Raw genomic sequence first — 24,273 nt, forward strand, 5'->3', positions numbered from 1 at the left:
TTCAGGGACATCTGAGTTGCTGCTGGATATCACTAGCCTTCTGGGGACAGCAGCTCTCTCTGTGCTGAGGAACATTCAAGCAGCACAGCAGGACTGCTGTGGGTGGCGCCTAAGGGGAGAGGCCATCAGCGCTGAAAGTTTTAAAGAAGGGGGTTCTTCCAAATTCTCATCAGCCAAGCAAGTTGGAGAGGGGGGAGAGCAGTGTGGGGAAGGAAACCGGTGGGTTGGGTCACCTTAAGAGCCCAGAGACTCTGGGAAGTACCTCCATCTAGGACGGGTGTGTTTTGGAGACAGGGGGAGTAGAGCAGGGGTGTGGGAAGCAACTGTCCCACCTCAACCTCCCCCCCATGTGCCATTCCCAAAGCGGTGCTTTATCAGAGGCCATAAAGACCCTGATGAACTGGCATTAAAGAAAGCAGCATGGAATATATAGCATGGGATCCTTAAGGGACACAGGGAAAGAGAAGAGGTAAACAAAAAGGGAGCCCTTTTTATGGCTTCACTCTCCCCAACGACCAAAGGACCAAAGCAGCACCTCCTCCTTACTAGTAAAGCCTGGCTAACCCTGCAATTTTTTTTTTTTTTTTTTTTGGCCTCGTGGTTTACGGGATCTTAATTCCCAGAGCAGGGATTGAACCCCGGGCCCAGCAGTGAGAACAGAGTCCTAACCACTGGACCACCAGGGAATTCCGCAATCCTGCAGTTGTTATCCATTTGTTCTGTGTATTTGTTTGCATCTGCTTTTTTTTCCTGCTAAGTGCTTTTCAGCCAGAGCACTTCCCCTAGCTTCTTTTTTTCTTTTTAAATCAGCACTAACCTCATGGTCCCAGAGGCTGGGGAGGGGAGGTTGCTGGAGCCGGACTGGGCTAAAGGAACTGATGGAAGAACTACAACTATCCTCTGAGGAGCTTTCCTCCAGGTCTCTGGCTTTAAGGCCTGATTCTGTGGCTTCTATACTCACCTACAGCGGGCCAGAATGAGAATCTGGGGGTGGGGGTGGGGGGAGGGGGAGGGAAAATGTGGCTCTGACCTGGAAAGAGACAATCTAAGTAAGATATGGGGGCGCTCTGTCTGGCCTGTGTTGCTAGATGGTTAAAGGCAAAGGAGAGACTCGAGTGAGATGCTTGACGGGGTGGGCTCAAGAACCAGGCCATGGAGGGCTCACAGGAGAAGCACAATTTGAATGAAGAAGTGGCACGGTCAAATAAATGTTCATTTTAGATCACTCTGCACCGTGAAGGCAGCAGGACTAGAGTCCAGCAGTCTGGATGGTGGTTTAGTGAACGAAGATGAAGAACTGAATCTCGGAAAGAAGAGGATGGTTGGTCCCAGAAACGTCCAGGAGGTAAATCAGATGGGACCTGTGGTTGAAGGGATGTGAAAAAGAGGAGTGGAGAGTAACATTCAGGTTTCTAACTTGGACAGCTGGGCGGTTTATGAAGTTACTACCTTAGCACATATATAGACGGTGGGAAAGGTTTGAGGACGGGCAGTGGCAAGCAGAGTGGCTGGCCGGGGAGGTGACAGTGGCGTCTCAGCGTACGTACCCTACGCATTGATCTCAAGCAGACGAGGGCAAGAACGTACCGGACTCGTGTAAGAAGTCTGGATTCCAGTCTGGTGCTAACATCTAGTAACTGTGTCACCCACAGTGATTCTCTCAACCACGGGGAACCTGATTCTACATTTATCACATGAGACAACTGACCCACAGTTTGGTACCAGGACTAAATGAGAATGTGTGCAAAAGCATTTTCAACGCTGAAGCATTGAAAAGTCTGAACCTAAGGAAAGCCTCCACACCCCCCTACACTCATCAAACGTTTGGTACTATTTTCAGCCAGGAACCAGGGGTACAGAAGTGGACAGTGATCTCACGGGGGCTGATAGAGTCATCAGGATCTGGTGTCCCAAACTTGGCTTTTTAAACTTGAGAAACATTTATTTACTCATCAAGGAAAAAATGTTTGAGCCCCTACTTTACACTTATTCTAAAAACAGAAACACAAGTAACACTGTTTTTCTTAAGGGCCTCAAACTTCAGGGCGCAGGAGATAAAATATAAAGAGATGAATTATAATATGTGTTCAGCACTGTAACAGAGGTCCAAGGATGTATGAATTGGATGAATCTGCATGCCATCTTTGCCAAAAGGGTTAGCTAAACTCCTTACTATTCCAATGTCTGTATATGAGGGGCAAAAAAGATTATTACTACTATTTTATTTTATTATTTTTTTACTACTATTTAATTTTATTTTTTTTTGGCCGAATGGCATGCAATCCCCAATCATGGATTGAACCCATGCCCCCTGCAGTGGAAGCACATAGTCCTAAACACTGGACGGCCAGGGAAGTCCCTATTTTAATTTTTCAATGGAAGTATAGTTGCTTTACAATGTTCTGCTAGTTTCAGGTGTACCGCACAGTGATTTAGTTACACATAGGGTAGGTGTGCTAAATGCATTTTTGACTTATGGTATTTTCACTTTACAGTGAGTTTATTGGGACACCTAACCTGTGGGCTGAGGAAGATTTGCATATGGAATACTTTTCCATATCAAAAGCAAAATTTTATATTGTGATATTAAGCTTCATAATGCCCTTATATTTGCAATTTTTATAAAGTATAGTTCAAGTCCACGTTCACTGGGAACAGAAGTGACTGCTTTTAGGTAATGCATTTGTTTTAAGAAAGGAAAGGTCATTTCAAGTTTGTTTAAGACTGCCATCTAGTGCCTCCTTTCTCCCTATTGGATGCAGAGGCTTTCTGTGAGCAAGTCAGTTTAAGGAGGGTCTATGGTTAACTTTGCATCGGTTAACTCAGGTTTTAGATAGATAGCAGTAACCTTTTTCAGCTTGGATGGCATTCTTACGGTACCAGCTGTGCCGATTAAGGAAATTAATTGTCCTCCTCAGCAGTCTTAGAGAAAAAGTGAGGCACAGACTTGAAGTAAAAAGCAGTCATTTATTATCCTTTGTTGACCTATGCAATTAGACATGACCCTCAAAACAAGACAAATTAACTCCTTTGTGGTGATGTAATCCCTATAACAGATGGATCGATGACGGAAACATGTAACCCCACCAGGGTTCATGTTTAAGATGAGCAGTGTGGCACTGGAAACTCCGCTCTGGCCGGTACAGCTGAAAGATTATGTCAGCGGCTAAAGAGCACAGATTCTGAAATCAGAGTCCTGCAGAGACACCTGCTACAGACTAGATAGTCACTGTGTGACCCAAGGCATTCCTTTGTGAATCAATGTGAAATCAATGTCCCAGCATGATGTTAGGTAGAACAGTGCTGATGGACAAGTAAACCAGTAAGGGACACAACAGCAACGGAGACTTCAGCGTTATGAGCTCGTTAGACAATTAGAACTGGAACAGTTCCAAGATACCTGTGTGGTTATGTCCACCTACCTGAATTACCCTGGAAGTTTCAACTGGATACAGTTCCCTTCCATGAGTCATAGATTATTTAAGTTTTACTGTGCACTGTTAAACAATTGTCATATTCCACGCTTAAGTGGCTGCCTTCCAAATGGGGTATGAAGTGATTTTTGTGATAAAATTCACTGGAGTCCTAAAGTATAAACAAAGTGTACTGGTTTTAGATAAAATTCCATCTGGCAGCTCAACTTATCAAGACATTGATTTGATTTCAACAGCTCACAGAATTATGATTAGGCAACTCTGAATGGCACCCATATTTCTCTTTCTAGAAAATACCTAGTTTACTCATAAGTAAAATAAATGTTTAAGAAAGTCCTTTCATATTTATTTCAGTTTAATATCACAAGTTAAAAATTCCAAATTCAGTGAATTCTTGAAAATTATTATATAAACTTTAAAATATATAGTCAAAATAAGAAAATATTTAACTTTATATTGAAGCAATTATTTTGTATATTTGGGAAGTTATTTTCACAAGCATTTATGTGTTAAGGTCAACAATAACCAGTTTAATTTAATATGCAATAGTTTGTGCAAATATAACCTTAACCCCAGAAGTTGTCTTAGCAAATATAAAACCTTTAATTTCCTAGGCTTTATCGTGCAAATGCCCTCAAGTCACCTGTCAAATTCTACCTTCATCTAGCCACTGAAAAATGTAGAGTAAAATGTAGCTTATTTGAACTGTGAAAGTAAGTATAAATGTCATGGATAGGTAATTTTTGCACATGTTAATATTAGAAAAGAAAAAAAACAAATATTTTGGGTTTCTCCATATTATAGACTTGGTATGAGTTTCAGAGTCAACAAAAAAGACCAGTAAAAGGGATTTTATGAAGAAGTTATTTCCTCCTCCAAGAGAATTCAAAAGGAAGCTAACAGGAAAAAGAAAATACCCCTGTAGCTTATATTATATATTGATCAAAGCCAAAATCCCTGAAACCAGCCTAGGGGAGGGTGAAACCATCCAGCACAAACCCAGACTGTAGTTAAAGCCAGTGGTGAGAAGCAGACAACTTCGGGGTCCCAAGCCTTTGGTTTGGAAACGAGCAGGGATTCTGGTGGCTTTTCAAATCCAGCTCCTGGGATGGAAAAGCTGGCGCTTGTTTTTACGGTACAAGATGATGATCCCCCAGCAGGACTCGGGTGACCTGGGTCTTCAGGTCCTGATGTGCCAACAGCCTCGTGAAAGTCACTTTCATTCACTGAGCACCGAGGGTTCATGTACTGATTGAGGCCGAGCATCCTTCCTCTCGCGTGAGTGCGTTCCCCAGCCCAGCCCCCACCACACCATGGCTTCCTGTGGGTCACATCTTTGGATCTTCCTTTCCTTTTGCTTCCACTTATCACCCCCTTTCTTGTGTTGTACTGGAATATGTCTACGTTTCTTCAATAAATATTTGTTGAATGAATGAGAGAAATTTTAAGTGTGAACAATCCGGGTAGATTTCCTATTACAATTAACCTTCAAAGATATATATGCATTTGCAAATGAAAGCTATCTATATTCCAGATGACTTTCATCTATACTTTAGAACATTTAAACAAGGAAATATTTATGGGTTTTCCCCCTGCCAAGAAACATTTAAAATATATCACTAATACTTAATTTCCTTATTTAAAAAGTAACACACCTACAGCACAAACTATGGAAAAAATGAAAAAGGGACACAAAGTCATATCCATTCCTAATCTACCCACCAAGAAATAAACCATTACTAACATTCTGCTAATACAAAAACTTCATGGAGAGTCAGTAGGCCATCCACACAGGGCATCAAACCCAAAGCACCTGGGGACCCATAGGTCCGGGAGAAGGTCCTCAGTTTCTTGTATGTTTTTAAAAGACTTTTCATCAGTTAATCCAGGGAGTTCCTCGAGCACTGCAGGATTGTTTCGTCCTAAAGATATTTAGTGGCTTCTGATCGTTAATTAGACTGTACTCAGTTACACTGAGAAATGTAATGGCCAAATAAATAAGAATATTCCACAAAGGAGTCAGCTTGAGAAATGAAAAATAATAATCCGAGGGCTGCTTTAAAATACTGGAGCAAAATAACTGAATTACCTTAACAGGTGTTATCTTCAAGCCAGGACCACTAAAACATGTGCATGTCAACTAGACCAAAAGTCAAGGATGGGCCCATGCAGGCACCTCTCCCTTGGGCTGCATTAGAATCAGGCTCACAAGCTCCCATCCATTTTCCTCTTTTTGGATGGACTCTATTTGGCAAACCTGCAATTCTGATTTACCATCAGTTCTCCTTCCTCTTAAATGGCTGACTTATACGAATAGGTGACTTGACAAACATTGTTCCCAAAGACTGGGGGACTAAAGTATTTTATCCTAAGAAACAAGAAAGGCAAAGCAAAGGCAGTAATTCTTTACAACTATCGTGTGCAGCAGTGGATGCGTGGTCATGGAGATTCTCTAACATGGCCAAGGAAGTGATAATACTTCCTAAATTTGGACTGAGTAAGAAAACATATTATTACTTCTCTCTCAGCATTTGTATAGATTTCTTCTATCTGTGGTTTTCAAACTGTGTGCAAAGAACCAGGACCCTCACCTAGCTGAGGAGGAGACAAGGGCGCTGAAAGGGCAGGGCTGTAAACAGAACTCTGAGTTGCCAGGTAACATACAGGATGCACGGTTAAGTCTGAATTTCAGACAAACCATCAATTATTTTTCTAGGGACATGCAATACTTGGGACACACTTATACTAAAAATTCTTAATTGTTTACCTGAAATTCAAATCAACTGGGCATCTTGTGTGGTTTTCTTATCTTGACAAATCTGGCAGCCCTATCACTAATTCCCTTTCTCCCTCCCAACAAAAGCAGTTTCTACTTGACGTGCTGGAGTTCCAGATTATCTTGTGTTTGAGAAAAGTGTTCAGCTATCCAAAAAAAGTTTGTAAACCACTTTGCTAGACGAATCTGGGCAACACTCTGAACTCCACTGTCTGTGGACTTCTCATGAATAAAGCAGAGTGCATCTGGTTGTTGTGAAAATTAATTAAAGCCTGTAAAGCCCTTTGCGATTGGCATGTTCAGCCACATATGCTACAAAATATTTATCACATGCCAGACTGCCTGAAAACATACTGATTGCTCAGGGAACAATCAGATGGCAGAAGTTCTGAAAGATGTTAAATCACAATCTTAATCTCACCCACTGAAGAACCACATATTGAAACACAGCAGGCCTTCCAGCCTAAGAAGTGAACTTACCTTTGAAAAACAAACATAACGTAATTTGCTTTTAAAAAGTACGGTACTCTAAATTATATTGTTATGGATGCTTTTCAGCTGAATCATAGTTTTTGAAACAGGAGATCAAGAAATAACAATCAGGAAATGAAGAAAATAGTTCATCTCCTACAAGTCTACTGTCTGCTATTTCTGCTTGGTAAGGTTTGTTAGACTAAAAAAAAGTTTTTATGAAAACAAAACAGAGATACCAACACAATAAAACACATCTGGTGGCCACTTGGTGACATTTAGGCTCTCTTTTGTCCCAACCATTAGCTTTCATGGAAAGCACTTACAGTTCTAAAGCAGATGTCATAAAAGTGCAACACATTATATAATGTTGTCTAAACACTTGAGTCTGAACTTGAAACCCGGCAGTGAAACTGAAGAGTAAATAAATTTAGATTGTACCAACATAACAATGAAAAGACACAAGTGTAAATAAATACCTGGTGGGTTGGCCAGGTTAATGCAACATTTAAGGAGAAGAGAGAGCCCTTATTCAGAAGCTTAAAGTCAATTACAGAGAAGAAAGACAGGGTCACAATTAAAGTTGTCAAAACTCATCTCTTACTTCTGATTGAAACTGAAGTTTTATAAAGGTGACAATAAGTCCATGACTAAGAGCATAATTAATCTTAGAGCCAGACAGAAAGATCTGCAATTCATGGAGCATCATGCTTGTCTCATATTTCCTGCCTTTGCACACACTTTGCCTTCTCCCCAACCTGAGCCATTGTCCAATTCTAATGGCTTGGTCAACTCCTATTCAGTCGTCAAGACCCATCTCAACCATATCCTCCTCTCTGGAGCCTTCCTTAACAATTCACACAGAACAAATGACTTCCACTTTTGGCTTTGTGCCACTACTATATCTAGTACATTTCTGTTCCTGCCTCTACCACAGTATTTCACAAGTGCTTAAATGCCTTCCTTCCCTACAAAATGGTGAGCTTTTTAAAGACAGGAACCATTCTTATTTGATGTTTGTATTCCCGGAGCCTAGCACAGTGCCTGGCAAACCACAGGACACGACGAGAGTGTGCTGGAGTGAAAATGGTGCCCCCAAACTGAAATAAAAATGGGAAGTTTAACATTAAATGGTTAACATGCATTTGTAAGTGCAATTTCTTCTTACCTTTCAGAGGAGAGAAAAGGTAGAGAATATGCAAAAGAGCTACCATCACTTTGAAGTGAATAAATGGTCAGGAAATGAGGCAGAAGATGAAAGGTTCTGTATACCCATTTAAGGAGCTAGAACAACAGAAACTACTGTGAGCTGTTCCTAAAACATCTCTGCAAAAGTATGCCAACTGTAACCTGGAGGGCTGGCCTCCAGATCAAGGGGCAGATGCAACTTTATTTCCATTCCTCCCTCTAACCTTCTGCTGAGAAGGACCACAAAGGTGTCATTAAGAGATGGAATGCCTTCTTGCAGCACTTTCACACACTCATTACCATCTGATAGCGTTTGATCTCTGAGTCATGGCTGAAGAGACCCAGATTCAAACTGGTGATTATTAATGTCACATTTCTATAGTACTTCCTGTTGGAACAGCACTTCTAGTCACTTGCAGATCTGCTGGGATCGGGGCCACGGCTCATCGAGTTGTTCATCTGAACAACTCACAAACTCCATCTTCGCAGATATAATATAAGTAGTATCCTACTTCCCAGTGGGCGGCTGTAACTTCAGGCTCAGCCTAATTAGAATGTGAATAAGATCAAAGAGCCTGAGAATTTGCATACAAGTTAGTGATTTAATTAATCACAAAAATGATTTTTGCTACAAAAATGGAACAGCCAGGCTAGTAGGTATGGTGACACAGGCCAACATGTATTATTTAAGATTAATACAGAAAGAGTTTCACCACTGACTGCATATTTATACTAGCTTTTATTGGGAGGGGGGGAGATAAGAATATTATTATGGTTTAAAAAAATATTAAGAATGCAACTAAAATGGATGCTGAGCTACTCTTATTTTCCAGCAAACCCTCTCTAAACCTCCCCGAATTAGTTCCAAGTTGGTCAATGGACACGCACATTTTAAACAAAATTATAATCACTACTGATTACACACGTAAGTGAACATACTACTCTGAGTCTTACTTTATAAATTTTCCATATTTCCCATGTATAAACACAGTACTCACATCTGTAACTTTTAGTATGAATATAACTATGCCATTGTAACTACATCAGATTAATAATTTGCTCTGAATATTACTGCATTTTTTTAGCTCCTCATATTAAATTATAATGTAACTTATTAAACCAGACTTTTGGTAAGGGGAAGTGTACATTCTCTTAGGTCTTTAAAACACAGCTACTGTTGAATTTTGAATTAGCCACACTGAATCATGAATAAAGAGACCATTTTTAAAAGTTGCACCTGGTTAAGATGAATAATTTTGAGTAGATTGTTAAATAATTCTAGTCGGGGACTTAGGTAATGATGAAAATTAATAATAATAACAATATTAGCTCCCATTTATTAACTATTCCCCTAAAGTTTTAGCCTCCAAATCCAGTATTTTAGAATCAAGGAAATTTTGAGCCTAAAATGTCATTAGGCCTCTCACTTATCATTCAGGAAACTGAGGCACAGAGTGGGTAAGAAGTCCAAAAAATTAAGTGACTTGTCCAAGATGACATGTAAGTTAGCAGTAGAGGCTATAATTATCTAAAAGCATTTAAAATAGAACAAATAGAAACACAGCAATGTTTACAAAACAATAAAACATCATCAAACTATTTTAGATAGATTTTAAATGCTCGCTTATTTTTCCTCTTTCTTTTATTTCTTTCTTTAGAAAAACTGAACTACTTATTTATTTAGGAGTCTCAAACCAAAGCTCCTTAGGAAGGTGCATCTTGAACGAACAGGCAGCTTCTCCATCAGTAAATTGGGGATAACCTTGGTTAGACTTCTACACAAAGATGCAGTGAAGGTAAATGAGATGAATCTGAAATTGCTTTGTGTACTTCGGAGGTATTAGCTGTATTAGTAATAAAGAACCCCTGAGTTAAAACATGATAATTTCTGGACAAATACATTGGCACAGCTCCTTAACAGGAAAGCTGACTCACTGCCAATTGAGCCCTGGAACCTGAGACATTAAAATAATAATTTCAAGCAACCAGGTTTCCTACTGAGCTGGCTGAAATCACTTAGAGGATTAGCTTTTCACCTCTGGAATTTAAGTCAGGATTTCTTGAGTGAAAGATAGTCCATCATCCTTATTTTAACAAAAAATTCTGTCAGAAGATACTACCTTTTTTTTTTTTTTAAGGTTACAGAGCATCATGGGTGCATCATGAAGTGGGAAGTCACACAGCTCACAAATATTTGGTCTTACTTCTATTAATATAGCATCCATTCACTATATGATTACATAGCATTGAGCACTTTGTGGTGGAGAGAAGGGAGGAGGGGTATTTGATCAGTTTCTTTCCTCATACTCCATAACATTTCTCTGGCTTTATTCAGATAAGGGAGGAAACAGCTCAGAAACTCCACTGTAGCTGCCACCCGCCCCCAGCCAAATACATGAGAAGACTCTGTTTTGGAGATTTAAACAGCAGTCAGGTCTCTGTTTTGTTTTTTTGTTTTTTTTAAAGGTTATTTTATGACATATAGATTTTTTTAAAATTTTTGGCTGTGTTGGGTCTCTGTCGCTGCGCGTGGGCTTTTTCTAGTTGCGGCGAGTGGGGGGCTACTCTTCATTGCGGTGCGCAGGCTTCTCATTGCAGTGGCTTCTCTTGTTGCAGAGCACGGGCTCTAGCCACGCGGGCTTCAGTAGTTGTGGCACGTGGGCTCAGCAGTTGTGGCTCGCGGGCTCTAGAGCGCAGGCTCAGTAGTTGTGGCGCACGGGCTTAGTTGCTCCACAACATGCGGGATCTTCCTGGACCGGGGCTCTAACCATGTCCCCTGCATTGGCAGGCGGATTCTTAACCACTGTGCCACAAGCGAAGTCCTGGTTTCCGTTTTTACTTTATATATAACATTAAAATGGTCCACAAATGCCTACCCTGTAAAATGAGAGTGGCCATTTGCTAACTTTATGGTTCTATTATGAGAATGAGAATGTAAGAGTAAAACCCTCTAACTAGCTTATACACATTATTATACATATTATTAGATCAGGGAGGGGTGTTCCAATTCGAAGCTCCCCGAATGTTTGCAGTCATTCATTCTGCAGGTATTTATTATGTAGTGCCCTACTATGGGCCAGGCACTACTCTTTTTTTTTTTTTTTTTTTTTGCGGTACGCAGGCCTCTCACTGTTGTGGCCTCTCCCGTCGCGTAGCACAGGCTCTGGACGCGCAGGCGCAGCGGCCACGGCTCACGGGCCCAGCCGCTCCGCGGCACGTGGGATCTTCCCGGACCGGGGCACGAACCCGCGCGAACCTGCATCGGCAGGCAGACTCCCAACCACTGCGCCACCGGGGAAGCCCCAGGCACTACTCTTAAGAATGGGCATAAAGCCATATACAAGACAGCATAGAGATTTCTTCCTGGAACAAACAGCTACAATAAGTAGGTATCTGTCCAGGAGTGGTAAGTGCTATGGAGAAAAGTGAAGCAGGTTAAGGGGTTTTGGGAGTGCTAACTGGTGGCTGGGAAGGCAGGGGCGCTGCTGTCTCATGTAAGGTGATCAGGGAGGGCTTCCCTGATATCAGATGCCTTTTGAGCTGAGACCTGAGTGAGCCATCTTCCCACTTGGAAAGACCAACACGTGTGCTTTTATATTAGCTTGAAGTCCAGAACAAACAGGAAGATTAGCTGTGAAACTTCAGGAAAGTGAAACCTACAAATCATAAGGCTTATACCATACTTTGGACCAGCCCTCAATTAATCTCCAATGATCCTGAGACCCTCTTTGGCGAAGACTTAATCTTTTTCCTGACTAAAATGCCTCACAGTAGTATCCCTTCACATAATGACTAAGAGAGAGCTTTCCTGTTATGTTGTACAAACAACCCAAGCAGATAACTCAGGTGTCAATGTCCACTCTGAGGCCCTGATTAGTTGATTTGGCAGTGGGTATAGGAAAAAAGAGCTCACGCTAGCTGATTTTGCTACTGGCCGTGCCTTCACAGTGAAAAAGTTCAGAGGAAACTGGACAGTTATCCCGGTTTTAGAAAGGTGAATTTTTAAAGTTCTTTTAATTAAAAGCAAAACAACACCCTCCCTCCCCTCAAGAACAGCAACATACAATAACAACAAAAAAATCAAGTAAACTAGGTAAGTATCAAATGTCTCCTTTTGTTCCTATTATGCAGACACAGCCAGCAGTTATACTGATTGGTTTAATTAAGTTCTTTTTATTTAGTCTATGTTCTACAGTAATGGTAATAATGGATAATGATAGGAAATAACCCAATTTTTCAAAGACTTTAGAAAAGAGCAGAGAAACAAAACGGGCAACAAACTCTTTTAATCAATTTGCACAAAACTATGCAACCAAGAATTTTCCTACCCTCGATAATAAAACTTTCAGATGCATCATAGTTATGAGAAAAACAGAGTGTGCTTCTCATATTTTATTGAGATTTCCTGATTTCTCGTATCTAGAACAATATACATATGTGTATACATACACATATATCTGTGTATACACACATGCACTGTGGATATGGACACTTTAAAAGCACTTTATATGTTATGAAATATATGATGTGGAATCATGTCTGTAAAAGGATCCAACATAATTGCTGGCTATAATAAACAATTATAATTAGCAATCGATTTAAAAATTCTGACCTTTGTAATTTAAAATATTTTAAAATAAGACAAAATTGTAATAAAGTTGTAAATTTGTCAGATAAGCTCTGAAACCTTTATAGTGATTTGGTTGGGTTATACTTCTTAAACTGACACACATAGGTCATGGCAGAAAACTGAACAATCATTCATTCAACAAATGCAGGAGTCCAAGAGATAAGGAAACATGACACATTATGGTTTTCATAGGATAATCTGTTTTTCATAGTACATTAATTGCACTTTCAAGTAATATGCTTAGTATCTTAAATTTTGTCAACCTCCAGATACCTTTTCAGGTGATGTAACTCCACATTTAAAGCAATGAGACCAATTGTTAATCTGGGAAAAACTACAATCAGTACACTATAGAGTATCCCCAAAGTCTGGAAACATAAGGGAAATAATGTATTTATTATGTTATTTTTCAGATGAACAATTACATCCATTGTTTTAAACTTGGAGGCACTTTACCTGAAAGGTACCTGGAGGCTGACAAAACACGTATTGAGCATATTATTTTACTTTATTTCATTTTTAATTTATCTTTTATTGAGGTATTATTGGCTTATAACATTATATGTTTCATGTGTACAGCATTATATTTATACTTCTGTGTACACTACAGAATGTCGACCATATTATTCTAAAATAACTAACATCACATTTTCAAAGATTCCTGAGTTTGGGGGCTCTCTGTGGTTGAGTGTGCACTATGTGCCAGGCACTGTGTTAGGCGCTGGGTATGAAATGGTGAACTAACGTGGCTCCTCCCTTCCATCAATTACCATCTACTCACAGGAGCAGAACATAGATCTTCCCAGAACTGAGTTAAAATGATGTCTGTATTTTGACAGCAACATTAGGAATGAACGTAGCTGTTAAGAATGAATGAACAAAATGAACAAAACAGAAAGGAAGGAAGGAAGGAAAAACGTTCAGTCTGGTAGGATTAGAAACATAAAATTTTAGAACTGGAAGGAAATCTTAGAGATCATCTAATTCAGTGGCTCTTAACCACAGCTGTGTATCAAATTACTTGAAGAGCTTTTTCAAGTTAAATGTGCAAGACCACACCCCAAACCTGCTGCCTTAAAAATCTCCTTGTATTTGCATTTTGAAAAAGCTCCATAGGTGTTTACGGTTCAAACCTTTGGTTAACATGCACTGACCTGGCCTAATTCCTTTACTTTGCGTATGAGGAACTGAGGCCCAGAAAGGCTGAGTGGCTGACTGGAAATCACACAGCTATTGTACTACAGTCCAAATGTTCTGATTTTCAGAAAATGATGGTAGAAAAACTGTCTTTTTCTGCACTATTATATTGCATCACCACTGTCTGGTCTTGAATCTCTGCTCAAGAAGAAACAGGATAAATGGACAAGTACTTGACCAAAAGTTACTGAACCAAAGTAAAAAAAAGCTAGTGTGGACACGCAACATGAACACATAAAAAACAAAGACCCATCATGTACCATTGTAACCTGGTTGCTCCCTGCTTAAACAGCTAAGTCAAGCCAGTTTAAAACTCTCCCACACTAATATCATTATTCCTATCAGTTTCTCATTTCAGCACTGCATTGAATAATAATTTTGGCTTTTGTGGGTAAGGAGAAGAAGAGAGTGATTTTTTCTGGTTTATTCCTAAAATTCAGAAGATTAAAAAAAAATATGTTTCCAATACCTCAATATGAAGAAAGCTTGGTCTGCTTTTAACACGTTTGGCAGTACTTGAGGACATGTTTTTGGCTATTAGCCTGACAAGCTGTTTAAGCTTATAGAAGACCCACAAAGGGAACTTATATGATTAAGTTAGTTAAACAGAAACATCTTCTCTGTATATTTTATTCCCTCCCTTCACATTCACAAAAACATAAAAGGCTAAAGCATTTCAGAACTAGGTGAGGGGGCAAGTTATTTATCACTTCAGCTCCCTTCCCAAGGCTTGTGTAAATAAGAACTGAAGCAACTCAATGAAATTATTCATATGATCCTTGCAAGGAACAAAGCTAAGCATCAGAAAGGAGTTCAAAATTCCTACGAAGCATATGAATTTTCTTACAAGAAACATCTGTGATTCTCGAATGCACTTCAGAGCTAACTTTATCTCTTTCTAAAAATTATGTAACATGCACATACTTCAAGCACTGAACATAATTATTAATTACATAGTCACGGAGGAATTTAAAATGCTGTCTCCTTTTGACACACATTATAACAAGTATTTCAACACTAGAGCGCTAAGGAGTCTTCTTACATAAAATCTAACAGTTCCTGAAATTGTTTGGCAGAGATATTTTATTTATTTATTTTTAGGTCTTTTTAAAAATTAGTTATCTATTTTATACCTATTAGTGTATATATGTCAATCCCAATCTCCCATTTTATCCCATCACCACCCTCCCTTCCCCACTTTTCCCCTTTGGTGTCAATACGTTTGTTCTCTACATCTGTGTTTCTATTTCAAGGCAGAGATATTTTAAAACAAAACAAAATGCCATGCTATCTAGGTCTTTTTCAGATCCTAACGAAGGAACATAGATTATTCAAGCATGTAAATAACAGAGTCGGAAACATCAATTACAGTTAACAAGTTATGGGTTTCTTCAGAAGAATACCATACTATTTACTTATCACTGAGATAAAAGACAAAAAAAAACAAGTACAAATGCCTCTCGTGAAACTATAACATGGTCTAAATCAGTTTACTATTATTAGATTAAACGAGTGTTGTGTATGAGTGTGTGTGTGTCTATGTGTGTATCCAGAAGACTGCACTGCAATGAGGGCAGAGGAGCTGGCCAATATAGAAATGGGTTTTAATAGACTTTCTACTTCAACCATAGTTACTATAGTGGGTTTTGTCACTATAGCAATGGACCTGGGTGGGCTGAGTATTTGGCAGGCTGCAGTGCTCAGCTGGTAAAGCAACATAAATCTCATTCTACCTTGAGTTGAGTAAATTTCCTCTGAGAAGGTTTGCTTAATTGAAAGAGTTTTCAAGGAGAAAGCTTAATTGAAAGAGTTTTCAAGGAGAAAGGACAAGTCTAAGCGTTGGTTGGTGGGTGCTTCTTACCCTAAGGCTAACCTCACACCCTCTCCTAGCTTTGGTCAAAGCCCCCCACCATTATTCATTAGTGGTAGGACATTGGATGCAGACAGTAACTTAACCTCCAGGATCTCAATGATCCCTAGCAGCCTGGGTTAATTTCAGCTGTCTCTACAGGGGATACATGAAACATGGCATTTACAAATTTGGATTATACAGCACTATTTATTACATGATGGAAGATTTCCAAAAATGCCAGAAGAGATGCTGGCATTTATGCAAGTCAATTACTGTTCAACCCAAAGAAGCACTATATTCTATAGGATGTGTTTGCCAGGATTGAAAGAGCCTATGTGAAAACGCCCTAATTGGGACCATCTTAGCACCTCAGCTATTGGATACCCTCTAGCTCTAGGTGTTATGTTTCAAATGGGCCAACAAACCATCCTGGAAACAGAACCCCCCAGTCCTGCAACTAATCCCTTCACTCTAAATCCTGAAAGTGTATATTTTCTTATTTTCAGATTTAATAAGTCAAGTATATCTGGTAGCTATTAAAAGATTTAAGCCACTACAGTTTTAAAAGGTTTCAGTGTTCAGAGATTTCAAGCCCACAGAGGGGGTGATCTGGCAGGTTTGGTTGCTGTAGAATGGTGAAATTATTTCCATGGTTCCCTCCCTGCCCCACCCCCCCATGCCCACTGTTTTAAGAATATTCTTATTGAACTTTCTCTACCTTTTTAATGTGTCTTTAACATATGTTCATGGGCTCACAAAAAGAAAAGGAGAAGTTGAAGGAAAGACACTACCTAATAATCTTCAGGGACCTAAAGAGATAATTATAATGACAGATCCCTAAAGAAGGAGGGGGAAAAATTCGAGAACGTTGGCTACTTACAATATGTGATCAGATAACCTTTCCTTCTTTTCTTCTTTGGGGAAATCCAAACTGTTGTACAATGTTTCTTTAAGTTTTCCTTTACTGAACAGTCCTCATGCTTGCACAAAGCCAACGACCATCCTAGGAAACCAGGGCCAACACTGTATCACATTAAGTGGTGGCTACCCTATATCAGCCTTTTTTTAAAAGGTGACAAAAATGGGGTGGGGGAGAGAAGGTGGTTATAAAAAGCTTCCCAGGAAACCAAATAGCCTTTATTTAAATTAAAAGCAATCACAGCCTGATTCTTGGAACACACTTGGAAATGCTTTTTGGCATGCAGCTGCTACATGCCGCCAATATTGTGTGTAATTGGAAACATTTCAAACAGAATTGTTACCAAAGTCAAAGACCATAATTGTAAGCTGTGGGATCTGCACTGCAGATAAAAGCAGGGCAGCTGAGGGAGAGTGCACTGCACCCAGGGGTCTCCTTAAGGCCACATCTGACTACAATATTTTCACTGTATTATTGACAACTCTTTCTTTCCAGAGGCCCAATGAGACAAGAAGGAAACAGAGAGAGGCATACACAAAGCAAAAGCTGGTGGGTGCTATAAATCAGCAGTCGGGACAAAACTCTTAGAAAGGAGTACATGACTTTAGTACTTGAACAACTGAAATAACACAGCCCGCACTTTTTTTTTTCTTCTGAAGTGCAATCTACTCGAAATGAAAGGCTTTTCTCCCAAGAGTTTAGGACAAACCTACCAGTGAGAAAAAAAGCAACTGCAGTCGCACTGGTCAGTTGTTTTTTAGGATCCCTTCGGATGAAGTTATGGACAGGAAGGAAAAAGTTAAGTAAAGGGGAATGACAGCTGCTCGCTAGTTTACAGCTCTAAGTTTTAAAATGTTTACACTGGCTTCTGCCTTGCTGTTATTTTTATTTTTATTTTACATTTAAAATCTCTCTTCATAAGGAAATGGATCTGGAGAGGGCTAATCAGTTCAGGCTGGGCAATCGTTCTTGTTCTAGAGAGGTCCCTTCAAAAGTGACCAAAATGCATTTAGAGTTTAGTCTAAACAAGCGCACAAAACAGAGACACAGGAAGAATTACTGCATTCTTTTTGAGAGGTTTGAACCCCACCCCACCCCGCCCCAGGGGGACTGTTAAAAGAGCCAGTGGACCTGTGGCTCAGGAACGGTTCTTGGAAAAATCATGTCATTCTGGCACACGGGAGAGGGGTCCGATTATTCTGTCGTGTCTCTGCGCCAGGAGTGTCATGACATCAGCGTGCTCCATCTTGTAAAGCCTGTCTCTCTTCGCACCATCCCCCCCTTCAGGAGAGAGGAGAGTGAGGGAAATGGAGAGTGAGGTGGACCCCCATGTGCCATTTCGGGCCAGGCCTTTTCCACTGTTCCAAAATGTTCCTCCACCAACACACACTTAGTTAACCTCCGCGACTTCAGTTCTGCATGGCCACAGACAGGAAGGTTGGCTATTGGTTGCTGGCGGCGCTGAGGTGCTAGGCTTGTGTGCGTCCAGAGACGGGAGAGTCCAGAAGGGGGGCCGGCTGGGTCCTGGCACTCGCTCTGGCTCCACGTACCGCCTGAGGTTTCGAGGAACTGCATCAAGGCAGGACTTGGCACCAGGACTACTGTACTTTCCTCTCCCAGCTCGTTTGCTAACACGGCTTTCTAAAGACATTAGTGTGTAATACGGTACTGCTTTATTCTGTGACCAGAAGACAAAGCAGGAGTGGCCCCTCAAAACCAGCCAACCGACCAACCAACCATCCAAGAAATATAACTCATTCACTTTCCTAATTCCTCTTTATTGTGAAATAATTGGACCTGCATTTCAGCAAACTGAATATTCTCACATGAGTAAGAGTTAAACAATTAACATTATTTTATGTAACCTGGAGGGAAAGAGAGAGAGCTATTTTTTTTTCCCAAGGGGAAGGAGTATACTGTGGTCTACTGGCATCTTTTAACATTTCTACGCACAGATGAGAATCACTTTGATTTTTTAAATTACTTTCCTTCTTTAAAAGGAAAAATGTACTCTTTATAAACTACTTTAATGGGAAAATTAACAGTAGTTAACGAGAATAATCTTTTCTGAAAATTGCTTCCTGTAATATGGACAAGCCAAACTATATCACTAAAATAGTTACTTAATTACTGGAGAATCACTTGAAAAATTCTTGTTCCATCTCATGAGTATTATGAAAAGTCACTCATAATACTCAAATATTTGTATTTGGTTTTCAAGTAATTATAAACGGTTTTAGAGAAATTATCTTACACTGTCACTTTCTAAAACTTAGATTTCAGCTTACTTTTTAAAATTCTAACAAGAAATTTTAAATTGTCACCTTTTTTCTTTTGTGTCTTTTCAGAGTTATCATAGCAGAGGACATTAGGAATAACCAGACTTTCACCCATATGACTCTAAACTTAATAGTTTAGCTATTAACCCTATAAGGGTTTTTTTTTTTCCTCCAGCTGATATTAGCTTTTATTTGGGTGACCCAAGCTGACTCATTACAGCCTCCTTTATTATAGAGACAAATGGCAGTTCCATGGACCTTGATTTTAAAAACATGAAAAACTTTTAATTAAAGGTTCAGTGGTATTGCTGGCAGAACTGATTGAACCTGTCACTTGAGAAAAATACATCACTTTTCTTTTAAAAACCTGTGAACCAACAGGCTCCCTCAGTGATAAATCACCAATTAGTACCAAATTAAGGATTGAAAAATTAATTTACAAAATCCATTCTCTCACATCAATATAGCTACCCCAATGTCCCATCCAGTCCTTTAGCCCTCTCTCCCTCCCTCCCACACTGATTCACAAGAAGAAGTCCCTATTGTTAGCCTTGGCTTATTAAAAGAGAGATTTTCAAGTTCATCAGCAAGTGTGCTAACTTTCAACTGTGGGTAACGTCCATTCATTTCTAGCACCTTTTAGTATTAATATGTAGAGCACATGCATTGTTAACCTTTAAATCCTTTGTATAAACATTTCTGGAAGAGCTTGTAAAATATCTCCTTCTGTGTTTCCTGACTTGCCAGTTGATGGCATTTAGGAACCTCCTGGTACCAGCAGGTGCTGTATTTTGTTTTCGTCAGGCTCCAGCTGGGCTACAATGACAGATTCCTGTCCCAGGCCCGGCCCAGCCACCTAGGCTAGGACCACATGGAGGCAGACTGAACCGGGCCCCACCAGACAGCAAGATAAATGGCTGCTGTTTAAGTTTAAAATCCCCTAGTGGGAGTAAATATTGTTCCAAAGAAAAAGGCTTGACAAATATTGCGTCATCCTTCCAGAGCTGTCTTGATTAAAGCAGAATCTTTGGATTAAGTTGGTGCTCAATTCAAAATGTATCTATCTTGCTGTCATGGGATTTTTTTTTTTTTTTTTTCCTTCCTGGAGTCTGAAAACAGACATATTGTTGGGGATGGTGAAACAAGGCTGCCACCTCCCAAGGGGCTGGAGTCCACTCTGATAATAGAAGGCGGCTGAACATTGACACTTCACTGAGGATAATGGAGACGGCAAAGGCTTAGTGGGAAAAGGCCAGTTGTCACCTAAGTGACAGGCGACAGCTGAGCTCACACATCTGGAGCCAGACCAGGGCAAACATTCAGCAACCCTCACCCGTCTACACCTTGGGTTTGTCTGAAGTAACAGACGGAAGTTCCTTTTACTCCAAAGGCACCTTATAAATTCACTGATGGTGAACCGCATCAATTATATAACATCAGCTGCAGACAGTGCCTTCTGAAGTCTGGTTAAAATCGGGAGGTAGACAAAACTGTACCGGCATGCACAAATAGAGTTTCATTACATGTAATTTGTCCTTCATAAAACCCGTCCCCAAAGCCACGTATATATGCATGCTTTTTATAGCACAAATGCATCTGAACTCCTCGGGAGAGGCAAGATCCTTACATGTTCTTTTCCTTTAGGCAGTTCCCATGCTGTGTGCTTCGCCTCGCTCAGGGCCGCAGCTCTGCCTACCATACTCTTCAAAATCAGCAACCAAACGTGTTTGGTTTATGACTCTGAATCCTCCTTAGGGAAGCTGGAACTCAGGGCAGTGCCAGCCACCCTCCCCCCACCCCCACTTCCGTCTTCAGCCTCCTGAAGACAATCTGTGGACAATATTCCCAACGTCCCCCAAATAACACGGCACTACCAACAGTCACTGGCGATGCCGTCTGTTTTTCTTAGAGCGCAATGAAAATCTAACAGCTTTCTGCTGCATCCTGAGTCCCGGTCCTGCTAATTATTAACATGTCCAGTTTCTCCAACTTTTTCTGCCTAAAGGGAAGAAGACGCTCCCACTCTTTTCCCATATACGTACAAAATCCAGAAAACACCACTGCTGGGGCGGGGGCGGGGGTGGGAGAGGGGGGAGCTGATGCACCTCAGCCAAAAAGCAGTCGGCCCTTTCCCCAGAGCGTTAGGGGCGCACAGGCACCCTGCCTCCGGACGCCAGTAGGTGACAGGCGATCCTAAGAGGTGGACACAGACCAATGCACCCCGGCCTCCCCGCGCCGCGCATCGCTCCAACTCTGGGGCCACTGAACGGGTTTCCACGCAGGAGAGAATCAAGGGAAGAGTTGGTTGTGATGCCGCAAGCAGGAGCCATGCGGGCAGCCTCTCTGAAGCCCTCTTGGTGCTGCAGCCCCCGTATCGGCTTTCACTGTCTACCCAGCCCAACAAACCGATAATGCCCCTCTCCCCCATTTTCTGCGACACCGACCCAGTCTGGGTGTCACAGACCCCCCGCGGCGACGCGGACCGCGCCGGGCCCTTCCCCCGCGGCGCTCGCCCCTCACCGCCGCACCCGCAGCCCCTCTGCGGAGCCCACTCACCCCGGCGAGGGAGCGGGACTCGGCTGCACTGTCGTCGGCGCCGCGGCGGGTCTGCGGAGGTGAGGTCCGCGGCGTCAGCGGCGGGCGAGGGTGGGCAGCACGCGAACCATCCGAAGCCCGGGACGTGGCCGTGCCGGCCGCGGTGCCCCTCGCGGAGGTCAGCGAAGGCTGTGCTAGGCGGGCACGCTCCGGGCCGCGCTGTCGGGCGCGGCGGCCGCGGGAGGCGGCGCTCGCTGGGCTGCAGGCGGAGTGCGCCCGGCTCCGCAGCCCGCGCCGCGCTGCCGCGCACCCCGCCCCCGGCGGCCTGCCCGGCGCTAGCGAAAACGCGGAGCGAGGACACCGCCGCGGGATCAGGGCTGTTCGCGCGCCCACGCGCCCCTGGCTCCGCCTGGAAAGGCCGGGTCGGCGCCCGGCTCCAGCGGCGGGGCGGGCAGGACCGGCTCAGCGCAGCCGGAGGGCTGAGCTGGGCGCGGGGCACCAGGGCTGGATGAAGTTCACCTGGGCTCAGCCCAGGTTCTCAAGTGCAGTTGGGTCGTCTCCTCTGCCCGCCCCCGATCTTACGCCTTTTTTTTTTTTTTTTTTAACCAACCATTCTGATGGATTGAAAGGCAGGAAGGGTTAAGCGGGGAAAAAGACCCAATTTCCTCTGATCAAACGGTTTGGGGATTGCCTATTTGGGTTTCTCCTCCTTTGGCGTGGCGGGGGGTAGTTAATTAAACTCTTACTTAGATTCCTTCCGGCGCGCCTCGCCTCGCTGGGGACCCGCTTGGACTCGATCCTATCTCGTGTAATCCCACAGGCTGGGCTGTCTCCGCCTCGGAACATGAAGCCAGATTCAGCCTCTAGTCTGTTCCCTTCCCTCCCCGAGGATCCTGGTCATCAAAAAAAAAAAAAAAAAAATCTCTAAGTCTGGGGAGTGCACGTGAGAACCTCAGCCCATCGCAATGTCCCCAACCTGAGCCAAGTTAGCGTGGCGAACTTAAAGCCGTGTTCAAAGTGTTAATTTGATCACGATGATCATTTTTCATTGGCCAAGCTATTCTCCATGTTTTCATTCTGCCCAGTTCCCAGGGCTGGGCTCTCAGGCGTTTTCGCTCAGGAGGAACTTGGACTTAGCCTGTTTGAAAGTTCTGCCCTGACATCTGGGTTACCTTAGAACCTTAAAACCCTTCACTCGTTCCAGTTCCAGATCAGTGGAGTCTCACACCGTGGGAGTACTCCCACGGTGAGTACTGTTTCCCCCGTTGCAGAGGGTGAATCCGACAGCAGCTGCTGAGCCTGACTTGACAGGTGACGCTGCAAAGCTGGGGCTTCGTTGACCTCTCAATCCCTTCTACAATCCTCTAAGACACTGTAACATCTTCCAGAAAGATGAGGATGTGTGTATGCGTGTGGGGGGGGGGTGGGGGGTGTTGATCGATGCATTTTTTTAATTCCTTTAAGAAAAATCAAAACAGCCAATTTCAGGAATTTTCAGAGCACCAAATCTCCTCGATTTTCATTGAGAGTAAAACAAGGGAATACTAAACAAATTCAGAGCCGATGAAAAAGAGGATGTAAAGCAATAACATCTAAAGGCAGAAGGAAGGAGAAAAGGTACAAATCTAGTAAAATGTTTGACCACAGCCCCGTGCTCTGTGATTCCAAGTCAGATTCAGATCTCCCTGCACTGTCGAAACTTTCTCCCCTCTAGATTCACGACTGAGTTTCTAAACCTCTAAGCATAGATCCCTCAGGAAACAAGGCTGTTGCTTTTGAAATAACTCCACTTGTTCCTGGTGTTTGTAACTGATGGGAATCTAGGGAAAAACAATCTGGATTGTCTTGCTCCTCAGCATTTTATTGGAGTTGGCCTTTTAAGTTGTGTCTGTTTATCTTGCCAGGGTTACAAATGCTTCTATTAAGCTGTAAACTTTTATCTTCTACCTAAACTCCAGAAATGCCAAGAAGACTGACAAAATGATTCATTCCACCCACGGAGGTCATGAAAATTAGTACTTATAAGGGCAAAGAGTCCACTCTCCTATTAGCATCTGTGGGTGCCTATCTGTCTGTGGTCTCAATGGAGACCTTCAAATGAAAGCAGTTTCCCAACAAACTGAATGACGCAGTGGAATGGAATCAGTGGAGGATGGAGTGGAGGACAGCATCACTGAACTCCTGCAGCTGTGTCTTCATGAAAAAGTCCTCTTTGAGGGACCAGTAGACACATGTAGCAGGCAGAGCTGAGTATGGAGAAGCTCTAGAGGAGGATATTTATGGAAACTGCACTTGGCTCTCCCTATTAACTGGAGACAATGCTGCTTTCTTATGATTAGAAATGAATCTGGTATCAGAGGAGTTACAGCTCTATGGTGACTTCACAAAGGTTTTGTTTGTTGAGCACCTATTGTTTGGTATCAAACATGTTGGACACAGGAGGACATTCATAATTGCCACTTAAGAGGACTGTTGCCTCTTTGGACAGGGCGCTGGGCAGCACCTTTTGGACCCATTGCAAAGACGAACCCTTGGTCTTCAACCAGGACTCACAAAATTACTTTGGATGGTACATGTGATGATTTGTGGTCAGAGGAACTTGAGTTCAAATCTCAGCCCAACTGCTTACCAAATGCAGCCTAGAATAATGTAGTTAGGATAAAAGTGGTGCTTAGCTTCTTAATTTGTAAATGAGGATAATAATATCCACCTCAGAGAGCTGTTGGGAGGATTGAATGCTAGGTAGGCAGAAGAGACTTAGTAGGTGGAAAGTTTATACAATGCCATTGTATAAGGCATTGTCTCACACCACCCTTCTCTACAGCAGCCTCCATGCAAAATCCTACAAATTAGGAAAGAACAATTTTGAAAGTAACCTGTAAAAGCATTCTTCATCGTGGACTATTCGGTTGCTTCTGGGTCTTTTATATTAATGGTGTTATTTTCTTTGTCTTTACAAACCAAGTACCAAATCTTTTATAAATAAATCAAT

The 24,273-nt window shown here is 42.0% G+C and overlaps 1 protein-coding gene across 3 annotated transcripts in view; it reads right to left on the reverse strand.

Moving 5' to 3' along the window:
- PRICKLE1 (prickle planar cell polarity protein 1) overlaps nucleotides 1-21,556 on the reverse strand; it is a 109,371-nt gene extending 87,815 nt beyond the window's left edge. The window contains exons 1-2 of one of the 3 annotated variants that reach the window (XM_059082156.2): nucleotides 21,303-21,553; nucleotides 16,429-16,551 (exon numbers count right to left, since the gene is read on the reverse strand). The gene's annotated coding sequence lies outside the window, so the exon portion shown is untranslated. Of the gene's footprint in view, nucleotides 1-16,428; nucleotides 16,552-20,373; nucleotides 20,436-21,302 lie in introns of those variants that run through there. The other 2 variants (XM_059082155.2, XM_059082157.2) reach the window with 2 other exon arrangements.
- Nucleotides 21,557-24,273: the final 2,717 nt, after the last annotated feature.

This window comes from Kogia breviceps, chromosome 12 (genome assembly GCF_026419965.1).
Source record: "Kogia breviceps isolate mKogBre1 chromosome 12, mKogBre1 haplotype 1, whole genome shotgun sequence".
NCBI classification, from domain to species: Eukaryota; Metazoa; Chordata; class Mammalia; order Artiodactyla; family Physeteridae; genus Kogia; species Kogia breviceps.